General features: G+C 48.1%; 1 protein-coding gene across 4 annotated transcripts in view; it reads right to left on the bottom strand.

Annotated features, from left to right (window-relative positions):
- The window catches only part of RPGRIP1L (RPGRIP1 like), a 673,080-nt gene that overhangs the window by 174,709 nt on the left and 484,311 nt on the right, over positions 1-14,060 (bottom strand). The gene's annotated exons all lie outside the window — the stretch shown is intronic.

Genomic DNA, 14,060 nt, shown 5'->3' with positions numbered 1-14,060 from the left:
ATCTCACTGCGGGGTGGTGGAAACTGGGAGTCTAATCACACTACAGACAGTTTGCACTAAAACCCCTCACTCCTAGCCCCTGAAGACCTTGCACTACCACCTCCCCGGGTACAGGTGACGGTGTACTCCCCCTCCTTAGTCACAGACCTGACTATTGTTTTGCTTCTTTTTCCCTGAGGGCTGTACAACCCCCAGTTCCCTTCCTCCAGCGACCTTGGCAGAGACCACCAGGAAACAACCAAATCAGCACCCAGGTCCCGGCAGCTGACAAGGACTCTGCAGACAGTGACTGAACTATGCCCTAAGGAAGCCTCCGGCCTTTTCTTCTTTTTTGTTGTTCCCCTTTAGTCCTCCCGGACATACTGGTGTTTCCATACCTAATAAATCCATATTATACCACACTCCTGTCCAAGTGTTCTGCAACACTAGGTGACCTACAGTGGTGTCAGAAGTGGGATAGGTCATTAAAGACAGTCATGACACAACCCATCACCATGGAGGCCATGGTCACCCAGTTAGCAGAAGGACAGAGGCATTTACAACTGATCATAGAACGGCAAAACCAAGAAGCAAAGAAAGAGAGGCGTTCAAAAACGCCTTAAAGGAACAAGCCACCCTCTTAACCACTAATCAGCAGATACAAGACTCGGCCATTCTACACCTCACTGACGCGATATCCACAATCCCAGCTCAGTGTTACAAAAATATCAGGAAGGGTATGATCCTGACTATTTCTTTGTTGATTTTGAGAGGGTAGCAACCACAGTCACTTGGCCCCCTGAACGATGGGGCCAATATATAGCCCCACTCTTATCTGGCGAACTACAGGCCGCATATCAAGCGGCCAACCCTTCTGGTCTTACACCATACCCTGAAATCAAGAAAACCATCCTAGAAAGGTTAGGACATGACACTGAATATTAAAGGGCAAAGTTTCATAGGGAAAGGTGGGTCGTCGGGGACAATCCCAGGGCGTTGGATTATCGAGTTAGAGACTTAGGGGAGAGGTGGTTACAACCTATCCTGTTGTCTATGGAAGAGGTTACAGAGAGGATATATTTAGAACAGTACCTAGAAGCCCTCCCCACAAACACACGAACCTGGGTAAAACAACACCCCACTTAACCGTGCAGACAGCAGTCGGACTGGCATGTGCCTACCATAGGTCACCAGAATTTAAGGCCCACACTATACGTATCCCACCAACTCCCCATAGAACGGTTCTCAGACATACTGAAGGTCGACTGTCGGGAGAGACGAAAGTGCCAGCAAAGCCACCTACGAACCCCTTTCCAGCTCCAACAGGACCCCAGTGCTTCAAATGCTCAGAGTGGGGCCATATCGCCAGGAATTGCCCAATAAAAAGTGATGGGGTGTAACCCATGGAGGTCGGAGTCACCCGGGGAAGGGTATTAGTCACTAGGGACAACCCAACACAGTACAGAAAGAGCATTTGCCTCAATGGACGACCTGTTAGTGCATTGTAAGACACAGGGTGTCATCACACTGTAGTAGCCCAAAAGCTGGTTCCAATTAACCAAGTCTCAGCTGAGACACATCTACAGGTATCTTGTGTTCATAGGGACGTACGCCCATATCCTGTAGCAGACGTCCTGATAGAAATAGAGGGGGACTCCCAAGTACGCCGGGTCGGGGTGGTACCAAACCTCCCGGAGAAAGTGCTCCTTGGAACAGACTTACCCCGGTTTGATGAATACTTGGCAAACATAGCCGGGAAAGGCCACGAAATCAAGTGGTTACGGGAAGCCCTCTACTCCACTGTTGAAATAACACCGACTGAGACAAAAATCCCAAAGACAAGATCAGAAAAGAGGAAAGAACGCGCAGCGTATGCGTCAACCTTGTCCTCCCCCGTCACTTGTCTTCTTTCTTCCTCAGAGAATAGCAGTTGTCCAGCCTGAAGCTTTAGAACAGCACAAAGGGATGACAGCACCCTGAGAAACGCATTGGACCAGGCACAAGAAGAAGACCCCCACAAGGTAGGCCCATACTTTTGAGTGAGAAACGGTCTCTTGTATAGAGTAAGTGGGGATCCCGATCACAAGAAGATACAACTTCTTGTACCCCTGGCATTTCGTCAACAAGCCTTGCATCTGGCTCACAGCCAGACAGGGGGAGTTGGGACACTACGGACAGGAATATACCCTACGGTATATGCTAGAAAAGTTCTATTGGCCAGAAATATCCAAAGAAGTAGCCCGGTATTGTTCTTTCTGCAGCAGGTGTCAGTTGGTCAACCCCTCTACCGATAAAAAGGCACCCTTACGCCCTTTACCCATCATAGATATACCATTCCGGCGGGTGGGAATGGATCTTGTGGGACCCCTTTTGCCTTTGGCTAGGGGCCATCAATACATACTAGCCCTGGTGGATTATGCCACCCGTTATCCTGAGGCGATACAATTAACAAGCATGACCACTCTTTCGGTTGCTCAAGCTATGGTCTCTTTCTTTTCAAGGGTTGGGTTTCCCTCAGAACTCTTAACTGACCAGGGGACCCCCTTCATGTCGCGGTTAATGAAAGAGATCTGCTCTCTTCTTGGGGTCTGTCAGATATGAACGGCGGTGTATCACCCTCAGACGGACGGTTTGATGGAAAGATATAACCAAACTATATAAACTCTCTTGAGGAAGTGCATTACAGAAACCGGGAAAGACTGGGACTGCAAGCTTCCCCTGGTATTGTTTGCAGTCAGAACCCATGAACAGACGTAAACGCATTTTAGCCCATTTGAGCTTTTATTCAGGCGGCGCCCTCGCACTCTTTCAGAGATGGCCGCCGAACAGTGGACTGAGGAGGAGGATGAGGGAAGGCCTTTGCTGTCGTATTCAGCAACGTTGAAGGCAACACTGGCTACTTTGTGGGAAGAGGTACACCAGAACCTAGAAAGTGCACAACAAAAGCAGAAAACAAATTACGACAAAAACTCCCGACTTAGTGTGCTAGCAGTAGGGGATAAAGTATTGATACTCTTACCCTCCTCTGACAAGAAACTCCTAGCGACCTGGCAAGGACCGTACACCATACTAGAACAAGTAACCCCTGTTACATAAAAAGTAGCTGTTCCCCTTACCAGACATCGCGGACAGTTGTACCACATAAATCTATTGAAGAAGTGGAAGACCCGACCCCGCACACCGGAAACACCGTGGTTTTTATTAACCACATTACCCACACCAATCACATAGAGATACTCTTTCAACCGACCTGTAGAGACCACCTTGAAAGACCCAACACAAGGGAAACACTTAACCCAGCCCAGAAACAACAGCTGTACACATTGCTAGATGGCTTCTCGGGGCTATGCTCTAGCAACCTAGAACGTACTTCCTTGGTACACCATAACATCCAAACAGAAGCAGGAAAAGTGATAAAACTACGGCCTCGTTGCATTCCCGAGGCCAGGCGACAAGCAGTAGAACAGGAAGTACAGGCTATGCTACAGGCAGACATTGTAGAACCCTCTCACAGCAATTGGTGCTCACCGGTGGTGTTAGTCCTGAAGCCAGACGGCAGTCTGAGGTTCTGTATAGACTTCCGCCAATTGAACGTCCACTCCAAGTTTGACAGCTATCCTATGCCCAGGGTTGATGAGCTGGTAGAAAGACTGGGAGGGGCCTGGGTAATTTCAACCATCGACCTAACAAAAGGATACTGGCAGATACCCCTTAGTCAGATGGCCAGAGAGAAAACAGCCTTTTCCACTCCCTCGGGTCTGTACCAGTTTAAAGTCATGCCCTTTGGCCTACACAGGGCCCCCGCTACCTTTCAAAGGTTGAAGGACGTCATCTTACGAGGCCATAAGGAATATGTGGTAGCCTATCTTGACGACATTGTGGTGTACAGTCCGGATTGGGAAACTCATCTACAGCATTTGCAACATGTTTCTCACTCTCTACACAAGTCAGGACTGACACTAAACCCCAAAAAGACCACCCTTGGAACTGAACACTTAAAATATTTGGGATACACCATACATGCAGGAACGCTAAAGCCACAACACAACAAACTAGAAGTAATACAAGGGATCCCAAGACCAACCACAAAGAAAGACGTACGGGCCTTCCTGGGGCAGGTAGGGTATTACAGACGATTCATTCCTAACTTTTCCACCATTGCTTGTCCACTCACCGACCTATTATCGCTTCGACACCCAAATGAACTCATAAAATGGAGAAAAGTTTCAATACTCTAAAAACAACTGCTATGTCAAGCACTTGTGTTAATGTGTCCTGATTTTAACAAATCGTTCGTCCTGCAAACAAACGCCTCTGATTGAGGCTTAGGGGCCGTTTTGTCCTAACCCGATCAGAATGGGGACCTCAGACCCATACTGTATCTCAGCCGAAAACTGTTTTCTCGTGAGACACATTACGCCACCATGGAAAAGGAGTCCTTGGCCATCAAGTAGGCCATGGAAGCCTTACAGTACTACTTACTGGGGAAAACCTTTTTTTTAATTACCGACCATGCTCCCCTCACCTGGCTAGCCACACATAAAGACAGAAATCCCAAAGTTCTCCGTTGGTTTTTGTCCTGACAGCCTTTCTCTTTCCAGGCCCTCCATGCATCAGGCCGAACCCAGGGGAATGTGGATTTCTTGTCACGGTATCTTACAACTGTATGGCCCGATCGTACATACTGGGAAGGAAGGCAGTGCAATCCCGCGCTGTTTCCGAGTGGGGATTCCAACATGGCACCTGTATTAAGCAGCCAGAAACGCAAGGTGAGCGTTATAGACGGCGCAGTCAGCGCGACGTGCGCTCGTAAGGAGGAGCAAGATGGGGCGGAAAAGAACGCCGAGGACGGAGAAGGGCAGCTCGTTGTCCCGAGAGAGGAACCGGAGCAAGGAGGATCACGACTGACCCCCGAAGAGGGAGAAGGAGCCTGCAGAGGAGGAGAAGACCCAACACAACCACCCAGAGGCAACGCGTTAGAGTCCAGCCGACCCGGAGAAGAGGAGGGCAATGAGACTCCCTCTGCCACGACCCAGGAAGGTAGTGGCACTAGGCAAGTGCCTTTTATCTCTTATCTCACTGTGGGGTGGTGGAAACTGGGAGTCTAATCACACCACAGACATTTTGTACTAAAACCCCTCACTCCTAGCCCCTGAAGACCTTGCACTACCAGCTCCCCGGGTACAGGTGACGGTGAACTCCCCCTTCTTAGTCATAGACCTGACTATTGTTTCGCTTCTTTTCCCTGAGGGCTGTACAACCCCCAGTTCCCTTCCTCCAGCGGCCTTGGCGGAGACCACCAGGAAACAACCACATCAGCACCCAGGTCCCGGGAGCTGACAAGGACTCTGCAGACAGTGACTGAACTATGCCCTGAGGAAGCCTCCTGCCTTTTCTTCTTTTTTTGTTTTTCCCCTTTAGCCATCCCAGACATACTGATGTTTGCATACATAATAAATCCATATCATCCCACACTCCTGTCTAAATGTTCTACATCACTAGGTGACCACACGTGGATTATTTTCCATTTTTTTGCAGATAAATATTAAACTGTGGATTATTTGCCATTTTTTGCAGAAAAATGTCCTTATGACTTTGAGGGAAGGCTGGTTATAATGTAGTTGCCAAGAGATGAGCAAATACAATAAATACCCGTGGACTGATATTGTCAGTCAGAAACAACTTTATTTCGCCAGCACAATGGTGGCATAAAAAGTATACTACAGATAAAACATTTGTCGACATTGCAATAAGCTTAAAATACAAGGGTTACAGCAAAATTATCAAAGGAGGAAAGACGTTAGAATATATTATTCCTATTATAAAAGAAAGAAGGTAAAAAAGGGGCATGTTCATATACACACACAGTTATTAACACAGTTCAATAGGTTAGTTCCTCTGTTAAGTATAAAACTAGCAGACTGAACGTCTCTTTCTTAGAGCAGATAAAAAGAAGGACGCCAATGTGAGACATATAAAAGCGTCAGACAATAACTGCAAGTAATAAAGGGCCACACAACACTGCCTAAAGTTCATTTTACGTATGAGTGGGACAATAAACCTTTTCCTTTCTTCACAATAAAATGTACAAAAAAACAAGAAGTGCAAATCATTCTGAGTGGATCAATCATTACATGTACAAAGAACAAGTTACTTACCTTCGGTAACGATATATCTGTAAGAAACATTAGTAATGATAGATTCCTTACTTTAGAATATCCCCAGGCGTCAGACTGGATCTGAAAAGTTTTCGTCAGCAGTACCCCTGCGCGTCGGTAGGTGGCTTCGTGCGGCTCCGCGTCAGTCGTTGGCGACGTGGTCGCCGAGATGACGTCGTGGGTGCTACTTAGATGCTGCCCGCGCGGACGTCAGTTCTGTACACGACTTTCCGCACCAGGAACGCAGAGCCATGCAAGATACTGACCACTGGTGCATTGAAACTAGGGCCCTGAAAGGGACGACCTTAACCCTAGAAATCAGTTCGCAGAACGGGGAGGAGGGGGGGGCGGTAAGGAATCTATCACTACTAATGTTTCTTACAGATATATTGTTACCGAAGGTAAGTAACTTGTTCATCTGAAAGAAACACATAGTGATAGATTCCTTACCATAGAATAGATACCCCAGCAATACCAAACCTGGTGGTGGGTCTGCGAACCAAGATCACACCAGAAAGTCCCGGAGAACAGAACAGCCAAAGAAGCTGTCTCTCCAGACTTGGCTGTCAAGGCAGTAATGCTTAGTAAACGTGTGCGAGGCCCACATGGCTGCCTGACAAATGTCTTGCAGGGGGACACCACGTCACAGTGCAGTTGTGGCTGCAGTTGCTCTAGTGGAATGAGCACGCAGCCCCACCGGTGGCTCTTTTTTAGCCAAAGAGTAACAGGCTTTGATGCACAAAACAACCCAGCGGGAGACAGTCCTCTTATGCACCACCCGACCTTTCTTGGTGCCAACGTAGCCAACAAAGAGTTGGTCATCCAACCGGAACTGTTATGTGCGGTTGAGATAGAATGAGAGCGCACGTTTTGGGTCCAGACGGTGGAGCCTCTCTTCCTCTCTGGAAGGATGCGGAGGCAGAGAGAAGGTGGGCAAGGTAATGTTCTGCCCAATGTGAAAGGCTGTAACAAACTTTTGGCAAAAAGGAAGGACGGGGCCTGAGCACAGCCTTGTCCAGATGGACTGATAGAAAAGGATGTTTACAAGAAAGAGCCTGGAGCTCACTCACTCGCCTAGCAGAGGTGATGGCAACCAGGAAGGTAGTCTTCAAGGTCAAGAGACGAAGAGGACAGTTGTGTAGAGGCTCGAAAGGAGCACACATGAGGAATATGGCTTCTCAGAGGAAATCAGGTGCGGCACATTGATGGAGAACCCCAGCAAATGCAGGAGGTCGGCCGTAGTCTGGAGGTGGGAGACGACTGTCTGGGGCGAGCCCGCCTGCAACAGCCAGTCGTCGAGATAGAGGAATACTGAAACCCCTGATCTGCGCAGATGAGCTGCAACCACCGCCATCACTTTCGTGAACACCCGAGGGGCGCTGGTAAGGCCAAAAGGGAGCACGGTGAACTGAAAGTGCTTGTGGCCTACCGTGAACCGCAGGTAACGCCGGTGGGCCCGCAGGACTGGGATGTGGAAGTAAGCGTCCTGCAAGTTCAGCGCTACCATCCAGTCTTGTGGGTCGAGAGCAGACAAGACCTGAGCCAAAGTGATCATCGTGAACTTCTCTTTGCGGAGGAAGCGATTGACGTTCCGGAGGTCTAAGCTAGGACGCAGGCCCTTGTCCTTCTTTGGAACCAGAAAGTAGTCGCGCTCGATGGCCCCCTTGGCCAAGATGGCCGCAACTTTCTGCTGAAGAAGCGTTAAGTGATCCCCCGACATGCGGTGGTACTGAGGTGGCATGGGGTAGTCTCGAAGGGGAGAGAGTAGCCCCTTTGGACTATCTCTAAAACCCACCTGTCTGATGTGATGGTGCGCGAGTGGGGGAGGTGATGGCGAATCCTGCCATCCACTGGTGTTTGATGGACCTGGAAGTTTGGACTAGGAAGGTTTGGAGGCAGTAGTGGCCGGGGTGGAGGTGGACTGACCCGCTCGCTGGCCCTTTGGTCCGCCACGCTGCGGGCGCCCCTTCCGGTGCCACGAAAGGAACGAAAAGCAGGCAGCGGCGAAGAGCGGACTGCGTAGAGCCCTAAGGACTTGGCCGTAGCCCGTGAGTCCTTGAACCTGTCCAACGCGTGGTCTGCTTTGTCGCCAAAGAGGCGACGGCCATCAAAGGGCATGTCCATAAGTGTGGATTGGACATCCCCCGAAAATCCAGTTGTCCTCAACACAGTCGTTGCAATCGATCTGCCCAGTGAGTCGGCGGTGTCTAGGCCACAACAAATCATGAACTTCGCTGCGTCTCTCCCCTCTGCAACAGCCTTGGAGAGCTGTCTGGGCCTCCTCCGGACACTGAGGCAGCACTGACGTCACCGTATACCAAACACAGTGGGAATAACGGCTCAAGAGGTATACAGTGTTCACGGACCGCAGCGCAGAACTGGCAGAAGAAAAAATCTTCTTCGCGAACTGATCCAGTTTCTTGGATTACCTATCCGGAGGTGCGGAAGGGAAGGCGGTTGTGGAAGCAGAGGCTTGGACAACCAAGCTCTCAGGGGTGGGGTGTTGGGAGAGGAAAATGGGGTCACCCGGAGCCGGGCAATGGCGGCGGGCCACGTTCCTATCCACAAGAGCCCCTGTGGTGGGCCTGGACCAGGTGCCCAAAAGAACGTCGGAAAGCGCTTCGTTGAAAGAGAGCAGTGGTTCCACAGAAGTAGCGGCTGGCTGAAGCACTTCTGTCAGGAGGTTAGTCCTGATGGCCACCGTAGGGAGCTCGAGGTGTAGGGCCTCGGCCACCCTATGTAACACCACCGCATAACTAGCGCCCTCCTCCGTAGCCGCGGTAAGAGGAGACTGCATGCCAAGGTCTGGAGAGGTATCCAGACCACTGGCTTCCTCCAACTGCTCTGCCCAGTCCTCTTCATACTCGCAATCAGCTGCAAGAGGGTCCTCAGGCCCCTCCCAGTCCTCCCCTTCTTCCTCAGGCCGTTCTACAGGTCGAAAATAAGGAATAGGGACATGGGGATAGAAATCCCAGAGCGACGTCGAGAACGGCATCGACCGACGCCGCGTCCCCTTCGGGGCTGAAACCAGGGTCGACGTCGTCCCGAGGAGCGGGTGACGTCGGAAGTGGTGCCGGTGGGATCGACGTCAGTGGAGGTTTAATGAGGTCAACCGGCATCGAACAGGATCCAGGCCGGCGAGGGATTGCGGGGACCCCCAGTCGGGACCCGAAGGCACACCGGCGGGAGCCAACGGCCCAAATAGTCGAGCCATGGCCGACAGGAATTCCTGTATCTGGGTCGGAGTGGCCGACGGACCCGGGAAGGGCGGGTATGCTGGCGGCGACTCCACAGGCTCCGCCGGAGCCGCAGGGGAGGCAGCACCCGCACTCTCAGCTATGTCGCGCCACCGGCGAGGGGAAGTCAGAGAACGATGACGCTTGTTCGACTTCTTGTGCTTCCCCTTACCTGACCCAGAGTGTGAAGACTTGGAACCGGAGGACCGATGATGATGACTCCGCGCACGGTCCCTCGACCTCCCGCGGTACCGGGACCTTGAATGGCGCGGAGCTGACTGCTGGAACTCAAGAAGCTTTCGGGACTGCTCCAGCAAAGACTTCGGCGCCATCGCCCGGCAGTCGGGGCATGACTTGGGGTCGTCGTTGCGCCCCAAGGAAAAAAGACATACTCGGTGCGGATCCGTCACTGACATCATTCAGTGACAGTTCTCGCAGGACTTAAAACCGGGCATCCTAACTGCACCAGGAGTCGAAGACTCGATGAAAAAATGGAGACAAAAAGCCTCAAAAAGTTAGTCAAAAAATGACTAAGGGTAACTGCTCTTCCCGGATCTGCGCTTGCTGGCGCGGAAAAAGAAAGAACTGACGTAAGCGCATGGGCGGCGTCTAAGTAGCGCCCACGATGTCATCTCGGCGATCACAACGCCAACGACGGACACGGAGCCGCATGACGCCACCTACTGACACAAAGGGGTACTGCTGATGAAAACTTTCCGAATCCAGTCTGACGCCTGGGGATATTCTAAGGTACGGGATCTGTCACTATGTGTTTCTTTCAATATGGGAGATCGGAGATTACATAAATGTTACGGGGAAGACCCAGCATCAAGGGGATGTAGTTTAGCCAAAATCTCACCAAAATATATCTGTGTTGTAAATTAATGACAAACGATAAATACGTTGAGTTCACATCCATTTGCATTGTGTTAGGGACTGCCATGTATGCTCTAACTGTAGACAGCTTAGAATCAGAAGCCTCCCTTTTTGCCTGCAATCTAGATAGCAAACGATTTTTCATGTCTTTCTTTGAAATAGACCAATAGGTTGTAGGGTTTGCAAAAAGATGATGTAACCCAGCTGCTTTAAGAGTGGATTCAACATAACATGGCCAGCTGATATTACTCACACCATCTAATTTCAAGACGTCATTCAAAATATCCCTAAATTAGAGCATGACTTTGGCACTGAGACTACATTTTTCCCAAAAATGTCTTCTATGCATTGTAGTTTCGAGCAATCTCTGGTGTCCCAAACAGCTGCCCCATAAGTGGCAGCAGATACCGTTTTTGCTTCATAAAGTTTCTTTATTGCTTCAACAGGTTTCTAACCAACTTTTTTAAATAAATTTAAAAAGAGCCCCAATGTTCTTTTCCATCTGTAGTCCCCTATTTATAACCATACTTTGCCAGTTATTATGACGATCAAACATAATCCCTAAATAATTAAAAGGAATCCACAACTCCCAGCTTTCCCCCTTCAGTGTTAATTTGTGGCTGTTTCCGCTGCTTTGAACCTGCCACTAGGACAAAGAACTTTGAAAAGTTCATTTTCATGTTCAGCTTGTTCATAAATTTCCTGTATTCCAACACTAATCGATGCAGGGCATTGCTAGTACGAGCTAAAATCACTGCGTCGTCCTCATATAGCAGTATTGGTATTTGTAATGAGTTAATATAGGGAACATCTGGAGTGGATCCCAGCAGAGCAGATTCAACCTCATTGGTCTAGAGTGCAAATAGGAAGGACGCGAGCACGCAACCCTGTCTCACGCCTCTAGCAATTTTAAAATGCCTAGTACACTCGCCTCCCTTTCCATAACGAACACAAGCTGAGACGCCTGAATACAGATCACGAATAATGTTAATGATCTGTAGGTCAATCTCCATTGCCTCCATGATCTGCCACAGGCTAGGCTGTGCCACGCAGACAACGGCTGCCGACAGATCCATGAAGGCAAGATACAAATGGCCATTTTTTGCTGCCGTATATTTAGCAATTATTAGGCTCAGGTTCAGGCACTGATCCAGTGCCTTTCCCTTTTCTAAAACCAAACTGACATGAGATTATAATATTCTTATCCAGAGCCCATTCCTCAAGTCTATTTAATAGCAGCCGGCGCATTAATTTTGCAGTGGAGTCTATCAGGGATATAGGCCTATAGTTTTTTGGAATTGACCTATCCCCCTTTTTAGGTCTCGCCTGACCCAGCGCATGCGCTGGTCTGGCGAGACTTATTGAGAGGGCTCCAAAAAGTGTTACCAGGCCAGCCTAGAGCTACAGTGCAGGTGTACCGCGATTACTTTCGGTTTCGCGGCCGCACTGCCGCTTTGATGTTTGATCGTGATCGCGATCACTTTCACGGTCACACGGCCGCTTTGCATAGCCAATAGGTCTCGCTTTTGGGACCTTATAAGTATTTAGTTATGCAACTGTTGCATGGCTAAACACTTATAAGGTCCCAAAGGCAAGACCTATTGGCTATGCCAATGCTTGCTATATATGGGGACAATTACAGTCGTCTTCCACGAAGGAGGAGTGCCTACTTGGGTAATTTTATTAAAAACATTTGTTAAAAGCTGGGCCCAGAGGTCTTGATTATCCAAAAACAAATCAATTGGGACACCATCAGGTCCCGGTGCCTTTGCATGTTTGCACTGATTCAAAGCATACTTTATTTCTTCCAGTGTAAACCTGACAGTACCTCCTGCCCCAACTAAACTTGCTGAGGTAGTCTGAGTAATTGCCTTCTCATTGGTTCCAAATAGACCTTCAAAATACCCATTCCTCTTTTTCAACATGGGTATCTATGGACATGGAGTGCTCGTCTCTTAGGAAAGGTGCGTTAATCACAGACCACAATGCCTGTGAACTTTTGAATGAAGCAGTCTTTTGCAAATTTTCCCACCACTCTTCCTTTACGGCTTTCAGCCTTGATGTCCTTGCTTTTTTATAAGCCTGTCGCAATGACTTAACCAAAGATAAGTTACAGGGTTTGGACTTCAAGGCCATGTGAAGATTTTTTAGTGATTTTTAACAGTCCTCATCAAATCAACTATATTTCTTACAATGGCCATAGAGTATAACATAAATTAGATTATTTTTAACTCCTAATAAAATCAGCTCAAAAGCTGTGACCATGCTATCGTCAGATAACGGATCTAGGCATAACATTATCTCCCCAACTCGATTGGATACTAAGTTATCCAGAAACTTCGCAGTATCAACTCTCTCCCACTTCAACACAATTCCGTTCTCCCTTGCAATTACGGGGTTTATATGTAGTTTAAGAGCGCATTCTTTTTTCATTAAAGCGGGGATGAGGAAAGTTACTGCAGCGTGGTCACTAAAAGCATAAAAATTTATCTCAAATTGAGTAAAAATAGGCTCAGAGACCAGAGCATAATCAAGCTTAGAGGAGAAGGAACTACTAGAGAAAGTAAATCCTAGCTGACCAGTTAAAACTTCAACAATATTTAAAAACACAAGATTATTTACAGTTATAAGTCTGTTTAGGCCGTTACCGTAATCAGAGTGACTAAAATGGGGGACACTCTCCCCATCGTCGTCCACCATTCCACAGACTGAATTATTAATCTTATCACATGGATGAGCATTAAAATCCCCAAGCCAAATTATATTACAGGATTTAGTACACTTTTTCTGCAAATTATCAATGTCTCTTTCTAAAGGAGCCAACACTGCTGCTTGGTTGCTTCCAAAATTGTTGTTATAAAAATTGATAAGCAGCCAATATTGGTCCACACAGTACTCTAATAAAATAATATGATAATATGGTGATTTATTTAAAAAGGACTTCACTTTTAGAGGGAGAGTATTAGAAAGTAGGGTCAGTAGACCACCCTTAGCACGACCAGCTGATGAGGGTATAGCAGGAGTTTGAAATGAACGATACCCATTCGGGTGTATTAAATCAATTTCCCAAGTCTCTTGTAAGCACACATTATCTTTAGATGTTAACAAAGACAACCATTCCATATTAGACTTTTTCTGATTGTACCCAGCGATATTCCAAGAGATTACCGCAACAGATCCCGAAGTATTCTTTAGATGTGTCGATGTCTGGGCCAAATTTGGACTGTCTATCTGTGTAGTTAGTTGGGGTTGAGAATTTACAAGAGGAACAGTGAGCATAAGAGACCTGTTTTGCATTGGTATTTCACCAGCACCATTAGCTGTTGGGCTCTGCTCATCCAATCAGTCACAGGTAGGCATGCCTTTTAGTGCAGCAAATCTATTGCTTAGAGGTAAGGGTGAAACAGAGGGAAGACGAGACTGGTTAAGCGGTAGACGAGCAAGCTTCCGGGCTTTATGTACTCTAAAGAGAGGGGGCTGCAGTGAAAAATTAGGTTTGTAAAAGAAACCCAATGGAAGGGCACAAATTTCAGAGTAGAACGATGCAGTACTTGGTAACATAGTTAATAAATCACACACTATATGATGGTTGTCAAAGTTTAGAATAATGCAATCACCTTTCATAGTCTTGGGAGCTCTTCCTACCCAGTTAACACTCCTAGCCATAATAATATGTTTATACACATTAGAGTTTTCCCCTGTACAGTTGGTAAGCCAATGCTGAGCTTTATATATTAACTGCTCCGTAGACTCTAGTAGATTCGCTTTCAGTACTGGTACATTTGCTAGGACTATTACATACGGGCAGGCC

This window comes from Triturus cristatus, chromosome 12 (assembly GCF_964204655.1).
Source record: "Triturus cristatus chromosome 12, aTriCri1.1, whole genome shotgun sequence".
NCBI lineage: Eukaryota > Metazoa > Chordata > Amphibia > Caudata > Salamandridae > Triturus > Triturus cristatus.
This window is presented reverse-complemented; position numbering and strand designations above follow the sequence as displayed.